Genomic DNA, 13,303 nt, shown 5'->3' with positions numbered 1-13,303 from the left:
GAGGCCAGCCTTATCTACAAGAGCTAGTTCCAGGACAGGCTCCAAAGCCACAGAGAAACTCTGTCTCGAAAAAAAAAAAAGAAGAAAGAAAAGAAAAAAAAGAAAAGGTATATTCTCTACTTTTTTATCTCCATTTATTTTTAAGATTTGTTTTTAATTATGTGTAAGTATTGGCATGTGCCTGCATGCATACAGGATATTCTTGGAGGTCAAGACCAGAAGAGAAAGTTGGATCCCCCAGAACTGGAGTTGCAGGTGGTTGTAATCCATGCTGAGACCCAAAGTTGGGTTCTTTGGAAAAGCAGGGAAAGCTCTTAACCATTGAACCATCTCTTCTACAACCTCTTTGTTTATTTATTAAAGGGTATTTTATAGTTTTGACCCGCCCTCATACTCTTTTATTAAAATGTATTGTTCATTCTTACCTAAACAACTGAAGAAAATTGATCCAGGAACAAAAAGGGATAATGAATATTGTTACTTTGGTCTGTAGATATAGCACTGAGCCCATTCTGTTGGTTATAATGCTGGTATGTTATTTTTGAAATTGAGAACTTAATGGAAGACCATAGAATGTATTTCACTTAGTGTTGTGATATTGCTTGGAATTGTAATTGTTGAATTCAGTATATGCCATACATGAATTATATTATATTTTTTTCATATGTTTTTTTCTGATTTTTGAGAACAGCTTTACCTAAGTGCATTCTTTCCACGGACTGGCTCAGGGGAGCCACTCAGACCGTGGGAGAAGCAGGGTCTTGGTAACAGGAAGGCACAAGTTCGGCGAATGACAGACAGACACAACGCACAAGAGAGTGGTTGGAATCTGCTGCGATTTTACTGAATTCATGTTTTCATTATATAGCATTCAACAAATAACAAATCAGAAGGTCATGTATCATTGGTTGGCACAGTATGAAAGCTTCTTTTAGTCACATCAGCAATATTTAAGAAAAGTATATCATCAGGAACAGGTGTTAGACATAAAGCATCCTTAGAAGAGGAAATCTTGTCCTTGGGAATTTTAACCTCAGACAAGTGGTTTCATCTTATCTAAGAATAAAAAGTTTCTGTCGCATTATTGCTATCTTTCTAACCCTTTATTTCATCTAGTGACCAAATATATCTAATCAGTTCTCTGCACCTGTTGAAATATACTTTTTAGTACCTTCTTATGCAGCAGACACCATGGGGGTTGGGATCTAGCAAGCCTATCCGTAAAGTTCAAAGTATAACAGTCTTTGTCCATCAACATTAACCCATCTATTCCCTTGCTCATCATACACCTCGTATATGACAAAGGTTCTGCTGTAGTCTTATACATTCCCATACTGTGCTTCCCTATCCCAGAGCTGTTCCTGAAGAGATAATCCTTGTCTTGTAGATATATAGAATATCATGATTATAAAAGAGATTGTGCAAAGCCCATATCCCACATAGCCAGCTAATCGAGAAATCCATCTATGCCCCAAGAGCTGCCAATACCGGGCTGTCTACCATTGACCTCCAGGGAGCCTAGTCCCATGGTACACGGAGCTCCCGTTCGGCATAATGACATATGTCATGTCACACAGACGACACTGAAGTTGGTGTGGCACATTCTATTCTATGATTTGGGTTCTACTTTTGGGGGGGGGACAGAAACCAACATGCACTTTCTAACTTCATTCCTCTTACCTGGATGGTGCCTATCCTCACACTTTCCTTCTCACTGAAAAGAAACTGCAGACGTGGTGGTACACCCTCCTAACCTCAGGAGGCTGACGCAGGAGTAAATAGCTCTGTGAGTTCAAGGCAGCATGGGATACATAGAGAGAGCTTGTCATTTTAGGAATTTAGAGAACATGATTTCTTAAGAAGTCCTTTTTGTTTTCCTGAGGGATTCTTTGAAGGCCCCTTTTCCTCTGATACTGTGGTCTTGAAGCAATTAAAAATGGACACCAAAGTGGGTGCTCTCTTCAGTCAGTAGCGAACACTTCCTCTTCTTGAAGGTCTCTTCCCAACAACAGTGATGTTGTAGTATACTCTCTGCTTTTTCCTTCCGTAGCCATTGTGTCTTCGCTACTGTTCTCAGCCCCATACTGTCTCTGTTTCTCATACTCCACTGGCTGAACAAGCTGTCCATCCAGGTCTATTGCTCCTTCAGAGTCTGTGCCTATGTCTGTTTGTCCCACTGTAGCAAAAAGACAGTTATCCTGGAAAGAGGAAAAGAATTACTTCTCAGCTACAGATACCACCAATTAAATTAGAAAGGGATATTCCCTGATTTGTTATTCAGCTTCCTCCTTCCCAAAAATAGCCATAGCAGATGGGAAGTGAGCCAGGAGAAACCAGAACAGTTAAGGTTTGGGATATTCCCAAAGCATTCATCATTGAGAGGTTCCTCCATATTCTGATTTTATGAAAGCCAAACTAAATATCTTTAGCCAACTCCTAGGACCACATAGTTGACTCTTCCTAAAATAAAAATGAAAAGAAAGAAAAGCTAGAGGCATCTCCACATACAGATGTTCCAGCAGTCTGCCAGGAGAAAAGGCAGATAGCAGGTTCTTTGCTCTGTGGCTCTTTTCTTGTGTCAGGCTATTGCAGAATTAATCCTGTGCTCTATATTAGCCAAAGGTAAATCCATAATAGTTTATAGCTATGCTCTGTTGCTTAAGGATTCAAACAATATTGAAATAAACCATGAATGGAAAGTGAGTATGCAGGACAGTGGGAGGGTACTGGAGTGGCCCAGGGATGAAGAGCATACACTACTCCCTTAAGGGCCAGAGTGTGGTTCCCAGCCCCATGTCAGGCAGCTCACAACCAGCTCCAGGGGGTTTGTCACCCTCTTCTATTTATCACAACACCTGCACTCATGTATCCATACCCCTCACAGACCTGCGCATTCACCTAATTGAAAATTAAAGTCTTTCTGAAAATTAAATTTTAGAAAGACAGTGGGGAGAAAAGAGACATAAATGTCACTTTAAAAAGCCAAAGGTTTGTGTTTATGCATTTTAGAAGAGACTGACCATGGGTCTCCAGCACATTTTTAATATATCTCATAGTGTAAAACATGCATGTATATACATGTATTTTATGAAGGTAAAGTACAACAGCCATTTCCGATATAACTTGTTTTGAGCATAAACTTGTATTATGATTGCTTTATTTGAGAATAATTAGAGTGTAATGGAGGTATCTTGTGTGCTTTGGGGCAGTTTCAGAGGTCTTTATAAACACACACACATAGACACACACACCTACCTACTTGTTTGATAGGAAAGATCTCAGACGGGAACACCAACAGTGCCTGTCAAAAGAAACATATTTCCTCTCTTATAGGGTGGACTATATATGTTGATGTTTCTTCGTCTTTGCTTTTTTCATGTGTGTCTTAGTCAGTGTTCTATTGCTATGAAGAAATCATGATCATAGCAGCTCCTATAAAGGAAACCATTTCTAATATGACTGATTGCAGTCTCAGAGGTTGAGTTCATTGTCCTCATGGCAGGGAGCATGGCAGCATGCGAGCAGAGATGGTAGCTGAGAGTTCTATATCTGGATCCGCAGACAGCAGTTAGAGAGAGACTCTGAGCTTGGCGTGGGCTTCTGAAACCTCAAAGCCTACCCTCGGTGACACACTTCCTCTACCAAGGCCACACCTCCTAATTCCTGTCATTGAATGTGTGAGGAAGGCAGTAATTTTATAATTTTGGTATAGCCAGCCAACAGGTTGGGGTGAGCACACTATTAATCTCATCTGGAAAACTTGTCTAATGTTAGGCAGAACTGTTCTTGAAAGTATAGATTTGGGAAAGGATAGGAATGGATGCTTACAGCTAGATTGGACTGGTATATGAATGTGACCAGCTAACTGTGGGCTCCTTGCAGTTAAATCATGGTGCATTTGATCTTGCCCAGTGTTCCCTTTAATGTCTGACAGGAAACTAATAGAAGATTAAGTTGTTCTTTCCTCAGTCCCTAAGGGCCATATAATAGAAGCCTCTTGATGCATCCCTTTCTCGCCTTTTAGGGTTCCCAATCTCATACCACTCGTGTCTACCTAGCCAGGTGGGTCCATGGTTAAGGCCAGGGTCCTGATTCAAAGACTGACACAATTATCAAGAGGCTTTTGAGATACTGATGACCAAGGGTCTATCAGAACCATCACCACGTGGAGAGATCGCAACTGTGAATGAAGAAAGTTCAGGAGATGGGAATGCAGAAAAATAATTAACTCCATGATGCTCTTTAAGTTTGAACTGAGTCGGCTTTTAATCCAGGCTTTCTCATTTTTGTTACTGTGGATGTTTTAGTCTGGATCATCCTTCGTTGGGGATGTATGTTTTCTGATTACAGGATGATTACCACCACCACCCCTAGGCTTTTCTCTGTAGATACTAGCTATGACAATCAAGAACATCTTGAAACATTATCAAGTGTATCCTTGGTGGACTAATGAAATTATCTTGACAAAAGCATTTATTTTGCTATACTTTTTATATCTAGTTTCTTGTTTATAGGACACACAGGATAAAGGAGCAGGTTAAATGATACCACCTTCAGCATGTTCTCAAGTTTTATCTAATACTTGACTATACTTCATTTCTTGACAAAGAATCAGTTTCAAAAGCAGGTAGGGAGGGGTGATTTCCAAACAATTATGTCTAGCTTGAATAATTACCATACACATCCAGTAACTAGATAAATATTTCCTTATAGTCTCTCTTAGTTGTTTTATAATTTAATGTTTTAGTCTTTTTTCCTTTGACACATTGCTAGATATTTTAAATTTTATCAAATTTTTTCAAAGGATCTATTTTTCTTTCATTTATTTCTATTTTTCATTTAGTTGATATGTTCTTTATTGTTTCTTTGGTTCTTGCATTGGTTTAGTTTCTTGGTTGCACACATGCATGTTTGTGTGGATGATGCACCATATGTGGTACATGTGCACATCTGAATTATTCTTGTCTAGATTTTTTCTTAAAGTACTTTAGTGATGTTCTTAAGTGATTCGATTATAGTATTCATTGGAATTAGTTTCTTCTTGTTTCTTACATTTGGTGATTTTGGTACTTGGATTATGTGTTTATGGTTTCATGAAAATTTGAAAACAGCACTAAAAGATTGCTCAGTAGTTAAAGAAAGGCTTTGTCAGCAAGACTTATGACTTGAGTTGATTTCTGGAAACCACATGGTGGAGGGAGAGAACCTGCAGGTTGTCCTCTGCCTCATACGCATGCAGTAGTGGCTTTGGCCATGCACCATGAATAAGTAAATATAATTAAAGTTTTTTAGACATTCATCCACTAGGCATTGCTTTGTGTTTCCTATTCTGTTTCTCTTTTTGAGATCCAAATGCTTTGTTTATACTATAGTCTGATTGGAGTTTCCCATAGTTTAAGAATGCTCTATTCATTGGTTTGGAAATGGTTCTTCTCTTAGTGTTTTATTTTGATAACAGTTTTTGTAGCATCTTCAAAACCCAACTTTTCTTAACTTTTTCTGCCTACTTTTTACCTCTGAGCTTTTACCTTTCTCTATTTTTGTATTCTTCTTTTTTCTTTTTCTTTTTCTTTTTTTTTTTTTTTTTGTGGAGGGGCGGGTTTCGAGACAGGGCTTCTCAGTAGCTTTGGAGCTGTCCTGGAACTAGCTCTTATAAACCAGGATGGCCTTGAACTCACGGAGATCAGCCTGCCTCTGCCTCTGGGATTAAAGGTGTGCGCCATCACCACCCGGCTTTTCCTTTTTATTTCATGTGTGGCTGGGTGACTGACCCCTTCTTTGCTCACTCTTCCATCTTCTCAGAGTTCTCCTCCTAGTCTCTCTGCCTGCTAGCCCTGCCCATCCTTTCTCCTGCCTAGTTATCAACCATTCAGCTCATTATTAGACCAATCAGGTGTTTTCAACAGGCAAGGTAACACAGCTTCATAGAGTTAAACAAATGCAACACATCTTTGCATCATCAAACAAACATTCCACAGCATAAATAAATGTAACACATCTTTAACTAGTATTCCACAACACATTGCCATGAGGCCTCTGTCAGCTCTAGGCCTCGGGTTTCTGCTACATAACCAATAATGGGCTCCAATGGGGCTCCTCTGGGATATCCTGTTGTTGTCCTGTGTCATGGGGATCCTGTTGTTTTGGATCTGTCGGTTCATCCCCTTCACATGCTCCAACAGTTAATAGACTGTGTGGATGTTGGGGTAGGCCAACTCGTAGCCCTGGTTCTGGGCCTGGGTAGTAGCTGGGTTGGTCAGCCTCATCCTTACTCCCCAGATGAGCTCTCCAGCAGTGTGTCGGCTAGTTCACGCAGTGCAGCCTACAGCAAGGAGCTGGATCAGTTCTCTTTTGGGCCCTCAGAGTGAGTCTCCCTCACTGTCATCACCAGAGCCAGCCCTACTGTTGTGCTTAGGCAAGGTGATTGATGTAGCAGGCATACGAGGGAGGGGTCAGCGTTCCTGCTCTCATGCCCTCGGGGATGGCTCACGTGTGCCCCTAACAACACAGTGTGCTCTAGTGTGCTGCCTAGGCGGGGAGCGGGGCCTGCTCTTGAGTGTGCTGCAGCTGGTGTGGCGCAGGGATAGTTCTCTCCCTCTGATGACCCTGGGGCCATCTGTCGCGGGTCACAGGTAGCAAGGGACAGAGGGGAGGACATCTTTCCCTCAGCTATGTCACCGTATGGCAGATGGGGGCAATCAGCTCTGTTGCTCTCACACCCTCAGGGCTGGCTCACCTGCTTCGCCAACAGCAGGGCCAGCTCTAGTGTGCTGCCCATAGGGGAAGCAGAGGCTGCTTTCTCGTTCACTGTAGCCGGTGGGGTTCAGGGCTAGCTCTCCCACTCTTGTGACCTCGGGGCCTCCTAGCTCTCTCATCTGCTATAAGTGGCAATGGGTGAGACGGGGAGAACATCTTTCTTTCACTCATGCCCCCACATGGTAGACGAGAGGTATAGGGTCATCTTTCCCAGGGGAGGGGGTGAGCTTTCCCCTGAGGGGTTTGGCCAGTTCACCTGCTGTAGTATCAGGCAAGAGGCAGGGCCATTGAAGGGTGGGGCTGGCTCTGCACAGCATAGTTCCAGTGACCCCATGTTAATCCAGGCAATGCACATCACCACAGGCCCAGACAGGGATTTCAGCAGCAGCTTGGGCCCGGATGCCCAAGCATCATGGCCTTGTGGCAGCACAGACCATTCAAATCAGCATGGCTCCAGGTCACCAGTGTGGTCACAGATGGCTAGCCAGACCCCAGCATCCACAGAGCTTTTGGTGGCAACTGGAGCCACAGACACCACCCAGGACCCCAGCTCTCACAGGGCCACAGACCCTGGCATGGCCCTATGCAGTGGCCTGTCACTGGACAACACCATGGCCCCTGGTGGCAGCATGGCCCTCGGATACCCTCATGGCCATAGGTTGCAGCCCAGATCCCAGGCATTTATGTGGCTTTTGGTGGCAATACAAGCCACAGTCCCTGGGTGTGGTAGGACCATGGCCACAGCCAGGGTATCACCATGGCCCCAGATGGCAGCACAGGCAACCCTCATCAACATGGCCTTCTGACACCAATATGGTCCCAGGTGGCCCCAGACCCCAGCATGGCCATGGTCTTTGACTGTCTCAGGAGCCACAGACATCAACACAGATCCTGGCTGCAGCAGGGCCATGGACACAAACATGGCTCCAATTGACAGCCCTAGTCACCCAATTGGCCTGACCCTGGCAGCAGCACAACCGTCCCTCAGCCAGCAACATGGACACAGGTTCCTTGCTACCCAGACCTCTAGAATCCATGTGGGCCTTAGCACTAACATGGGCCAGGGATATAAACACAGACCCCAGCCACAGCAGGACTATGGACCCAGACATGGTCCTTGACAGCCTGGGCCAGCTTGACCCCAAGTGGCTGTGCACGCCACCCAGATTGGTGTGACCCCCACAGCAGTACAACCCTCAGATACCAACGTGGCCCCAGGTGGCCCCTAGCCACAACAGGAGACACAGATAATCAACACGGCCTGCTTGGCTGCTCCAGGGCCACAGATCAAGCCCAGTCATAGCCCAGGCCCTGATATCTCCCTGGACTCAGGTGGCCACCTGGCCATTCAATCAGCTCGTTCCTCAGCACCCTCACCTCTTCTGATCTGCCTCTCCCTCTCTTCCATATTCCCACCCTGTACTCTTTCACCACATTGATGCTCAGCTGCCCACTGCCTGGGCTCTTAGTTGGGTCACGGTGGCACTTGACTGGGTTGCTGCCCCAGCCACAAGGTATAGCGTGGAGCCGTTGTTTTTCCTCTCTCCCATTTCTAGGCCTAGAGATCTGGCACCATGTGGGCTCCTGGTTGATTGTGACCTCTGCAGACTCAGAAGTGGTGGGGGGAGTGGGCGCCATCTGTGTCCACCAGTGAATCAGGCCTGAGTGGGGCCAGCGACTTCTGGTTATAACATCTGTTCTATTACTGTGGTCAGAGAAGGAGGCCCATCCCATTTTGTCTTTTAGAAAAAGTAAAATTGATGTCTTTGTGGTCTAATAGCTTTCTTACTAAGTCTATGTATTCATATGAGAGGGGCAGTGGGGTCTGGGGTGGAGCGCTGGGCCTTTGTAGATGCAGGATAGATTGGTGAGTGCTCTGCCCTTAATAGTGCCCTGCACCTATCCCTATCTTATCCCCTATGGATCTTACTTTCTGTGCTGAGTGTCGAAGCCATAAGGTCTTCTGATTTCAAAGATACTTTAAAACATTTACCTTGAAGTTTTTTTAAGAACCACTCTTATAAATTCTGAATTTCTTTGATTGTGGTAGGACTCTTGAGAATATATCCAGGGTACAAGGCATTAATGGTCCTTACCAGTTTAGAATAATTTGCATTTGGCATCAAGATCTGGTCATGTCTGTTAACCCAGCACTTGGGAGGCTGATAGGAATTCAAGGCCAGATTTGACTTAAACATCGAGGCCTTGTTTTGAAAGGTGAGAAAAAGGAAGACTTACAGACTAGGACATACGATTGATTTATTTTCAAATGTGATTGAAAGAATAATTTTTGGCTGATCTCTAGACAAATTTGATACCTATTCTTAGATGTTAAGAAATACCTAAATAATTATGTACAGTATATTTAAAATTCAAAACTATGTTTTAGCTGGGACTTGGACTCAATGATAAGGCACTTACCTAGCACAAGCCTCTGGATTTGATAGCCAGCTCGGGAAAACAAAATTTACTGCCCCCAACTTCACTGCTTTAAATGAACCTCATTAAGTATATATATTCCATTTATTTTATTGTGTGTATTTGTGCATGTGCCGCTCTGTACATGTGTTCAGAGGACAACCTGTGTTGTCAGTTCCCTCCTCCTGCTGTTTGGTCCTGAAGATTGAACTAGGCTTAATGGCAATCACCTAGCTGTCCCACTAGCCCAATAATCTCTATTTTAAAGCCAAATTTTATATGCTTATTTTTCTTCAGGCATTTAAACAGCTATTTAGAGATAGTTAGACTTTAATTGAGCTCATACTCCAAGAGAAACTAGTTCTGTTGAGAAGCATTAGTGTCTGAGTAATAGGTCCCATAACTACTGTTGTCAGGTCTGTAATTGGGAGTTCTGGGGAGAGAAACCAAGGACTCTTGCATATTGGAGGCTGGGGGCTGGCACTCCAAAGCAGCTGTAACTGGCTTCAGTACAGACCTGGGAATTCAGTTCCAAAGAATCCTGAAAATGTCTTCTGAGTCACCTTTCCTCTCTGCCTTCCCCAAAGCCTAGTCTCGAAGCCACAATTTGAAGGTGTTTTACTATACTAATATGGATGTGAGAATTTTTAACTGTTCTCTGTGGCCTTTCTAATTCTCACTGAATAGGAATAGCGGAGCTTGACCACAAATGCTTAGATAGAAAACTTTCTGTTGAAATAGTTGTGTCTAGTTTGCAATAAAACATAAGAGACTCTAGTTAGATTTCTGGTGTCTGTAGTTTTCTGTTCTTATAATTTTTTCATTATAACTGCAAGTGTTACTCTGCATTTGAAAACATAAAGTACTAAAAATTTGATTGTCTTTTTATAAAAATTACACTGTTAAAATTCATTTATTAACACTCTGAGGTCTCCCTTGCTTTCTGGTTACACTGGTAGTGCCTGCATATCTCCTCACTGCGCGTTCTCATTGTGACAGCGTTCTCCCTGAGGAGCCCACACGTTAGCCATCAGGCCTGTTATTGTTACTGTCAGTGAGCAGTTGCTGGGAATCTACATTTATATTTTGAAGTAAGATGGTCGAGCCAGCTTAATCTTTTGACAAAATCCCATACAGGAATTGGTTCAAGACGTAGAGGGAAAAAGTGATGACAAATTTCTGTTTATCTTCAGACTTTTCTTTTTGCCCGAGAATTAATTTTGTCTCTGTTAATTGCTTTACAGACAGGCAGTCTTGTAACGTTACACAACAGGGGCGGCAGGGAGGGGGGGAAAGGAGCTGTGACTGTGTGGTGTGCATCTCAAGCCCCGTGCTAGAGAGGGAGAGCGAGCGAATAAGCAAGCTGGTTTGACCAGAAACAGAACTGCCTATGACAGATTAAGAGACAAGCAAGGCTTGGAATCCGAGAGCTAGCAGAGTGGAAATTTACTGCGGCTCTCTGTGAGTGTTCAAGTGATCATTTTCTGCTAACGTTTTCCGGCGGTAACTGTTACTCTTCAGAGAGTCAGAAAGTCAAGACAGAATTGTGCAGTCTTTCTCCACCACACTTGAGGAGGAGGAGGCATCCTTTATTAAATGGAAGAGAAAGGCTACTTCATCTGAAGTGCTTTGACCCCGAGAAAAGAGCTGTCTTCAGCACCTCATCATGGCTCTACGTTTTGTTGCTTAGACACGCTGGGGAGTTTCTATAGCCCTTGGTGAGTAACAGCAAGGTTTTCTGTATTGGTTTGGGTTGAGGAAAGTGAATTAATAAGAGATAATTGAGTTCTACAGCAATACTTATATGTTAAATTGGACTGTTGCTTGTTTCTTTGCACGATGAACTGCTGTTACTAGGAGAGGTCCGGAAAAACAACAACTACAAAACAGTACTTCTCTGTTGCCTAAGGCACTTGAATCCTTACCAACTTTTCTGTGTCCTCCAAATATCTTATTTTGGAAATGGTTTTTTATTTACAGTTTCCAAAAATAGTGGCAGTTTCTGTTCTTCATGTTTTTCTATCACGTGTTTGAAAATTTGGAAGTTATCTATCTATATATTGTCAGGAAATGTAAAGCTATTGTCTTAGTGTTTGATATTATAAGTTATTATGAATTACATCCTTCTACCATAATTCAGCTTAAAGTATTGCTAGCATTAATTCAAAGTACATATAATTTAAATGTTAGATGCTACTATGAAACCCAAAGCAACACCTGATTTTTCCAAAGTTCTGTGAGAAAAATAAAAAGGAGATAATTTACCTGTATAACTTATCATTAATGTAAGATGAATAAATAATACATTTTTGAGTTAAAAGAGTTAGGCATTTTCTTCTTATAGTGATACCAAGTTCCCATATAGTTGGTCATGTAGCTCACTTGCAGAGATATAACTAGAAATATACGTGTAAAGAGCAAAAAAGTAAATTCTTGCTATGTTTATTTATATTCCAATAGAGCCTTCATTGTATAATTTTTAAAAGGATATTATATATTCTCTGCAGCTGCATATAGGTGTAGACATATGTGTTATATAAAAAGGTATGCATATAAAGTGTGTGATTATTCTCCTGTAGAAGGAAGTATATGTTGTTAACTATTAAATTGATTCATTGCATAAAGACAACTATTTTGAGCAAAGTTTCTATTCTGCCCTGTGCTAGCCTCAAGAAATGTGTGCCTTCAGCTATTGATTCAAAATGAGTCTTTTAAGGCAGAAAAAATTAATGAAAATGAAGACTCCTGCGTAGAGCCAGTAAACTCTGGGCAGGCGTAGAGCCTGGACATAGAACGGCTTGCTTTTTCCAGTAGCTCCTCTGGTCTACGTGTACAGAAGCCTGTAGAACAGGTTTTCTTTTGTGGCTTTTTTCCCCCTCCAGTTTGTTGATCTAACATATAAGAAGCAACTCAGTTGGCCTGTGGAAACTTCTGAACAAACTCTTATACAATTAAAGTCAGCACTTTTATTTCTTTACATAATGTCAATACGCCATCCTTAGATGGATGGAATTTACATTAAACTTGACAGTCTTCTGGGGGAAATTGCTTTAGTAATTTGCTAGTGTTACCTAGTGATGTCACCACTTCTTAGGCACACAGTAATGTAAACACAGAGAGAAAGAGTGTGCCATCACAGTTTACAAACGCTTTATTTCAGGAGCTCCTTTGTAAGCAGACTGCTGAATGTAAGAGCCCGTTTCCCTGGGAAATCATTCATCAAGTGGCTGTTAGGTTTTTATTTTAGGCTGAGAATATAATTTATTCATGCTATAGAAAGACCATTGTCACTTTTCAAGAGACTAAAAAGTCAGTTCTAGTGCCAGAACCAAATGAGAACCAACCATGGGAAGGTGCTTATTTCTGCCATGTATCAATGCTTAAGAACAGCAAGTATGATACAAAGTCGGTACATTTGGAAGGATGCTTAAATGGGATTCTTAGTTATTTCCAAAGTTGGTTTCAATTTTTATAGTGCCCAATCTAACACTGCTGTCAGAGATTTCTTTTGGTATACGAAACGGTCTAGCCTCTGCTTCTCTGTGTAGCAGTTCTGGAGTCCAGTACAGTGTGAATAGCACACTGTAGGCGCCTGATAAGAGACCACCTGAGGACTGGCCTGTCTCTTTGGTCTACATTAATTGAATGGAGAAGCTGGTGAGATGCTTAGTTGGTACAGTGCTTGCCACCCCAGCACCCTCTTAAAAATCCAGGTGTAGGGGACCAGGAAGATTGCTCAGAGGTTAAGAACACTGACTGTTCTTCTAGAGGTCCTGAGTTCAATTCCTAGCAACCACACAGTAGCTCACAACCATCTATAAGATTTGGTGCCCTCTTCTGGCCTGCAGGGATACATAGGGCAGATCGCTGTTTACATAATTAACAAATAAATATTTTTTTAAAAATTTACAAATCCAGGTGTGGTAATACACTCCTGCAATATTAGTACTGGGGAGGTGAATATCGGATTCCAGTGCTTGCTATCCAGCTAGTCTTGCTGAATTGCCAAGCTGCTGAGCTCCATGTTCAATGAGATACCCTGTCTTAGTAAAATACGGTGGAGAGAATTAACATTAACCTCTGGCCTCTGCTTCTATGCGTACCTATATGCGTACCCACTCACACATAC

The 13,303-nt window shown here is 42.4% G+C and overlaps 1 protein-coding gene across 4 annotated transcripts in view; it reads left to right on the top strand.

The window, feature by feature from the left end:
• Cab39l (calcium binding protein 39 like) overlaps nucleotides 1-13,303 on the top strand; it is a 115,969-nt gene that overhangs the window by 29,062 nt on the left and 73,604 nt on the right. Inside the window, exon 1 of one of the 4 annotated variants that reach the window (XM_005355412.3) lies at nucleotides 10,473-10,892. The exons of the other annotated variants lie outside the window; for them this stretch is intronic. The gene's annotated coding sequence lies outside the window, so the exon portion shown is untranslated. Of the gene's footprint in view, nucleotides 1-10,472; nucleotides 10,893-13,303 lie in introns of those variants that run through there. 4 annotated transcript variants of the gene reach the window in all.

The sequence above is a fragment of the Microtus ochrogaster genome, chromosome 17, assembly GCF_000317375.1.
Source record: "Microtus ochrogaster isolate Prairie Vole_2 chromosome 17, MicOch1.0, whole genome shotgun sequence".
Taxonomy (NCBI): Eukaryota; Metazoa; Chordata; class Mammalia; order Rodentia; family Cricetidae; genus Microtus; species Microtus ochrogaster.
This window is presented reverse-complemented; position numbering and strand designations above follow the sequence as displayed.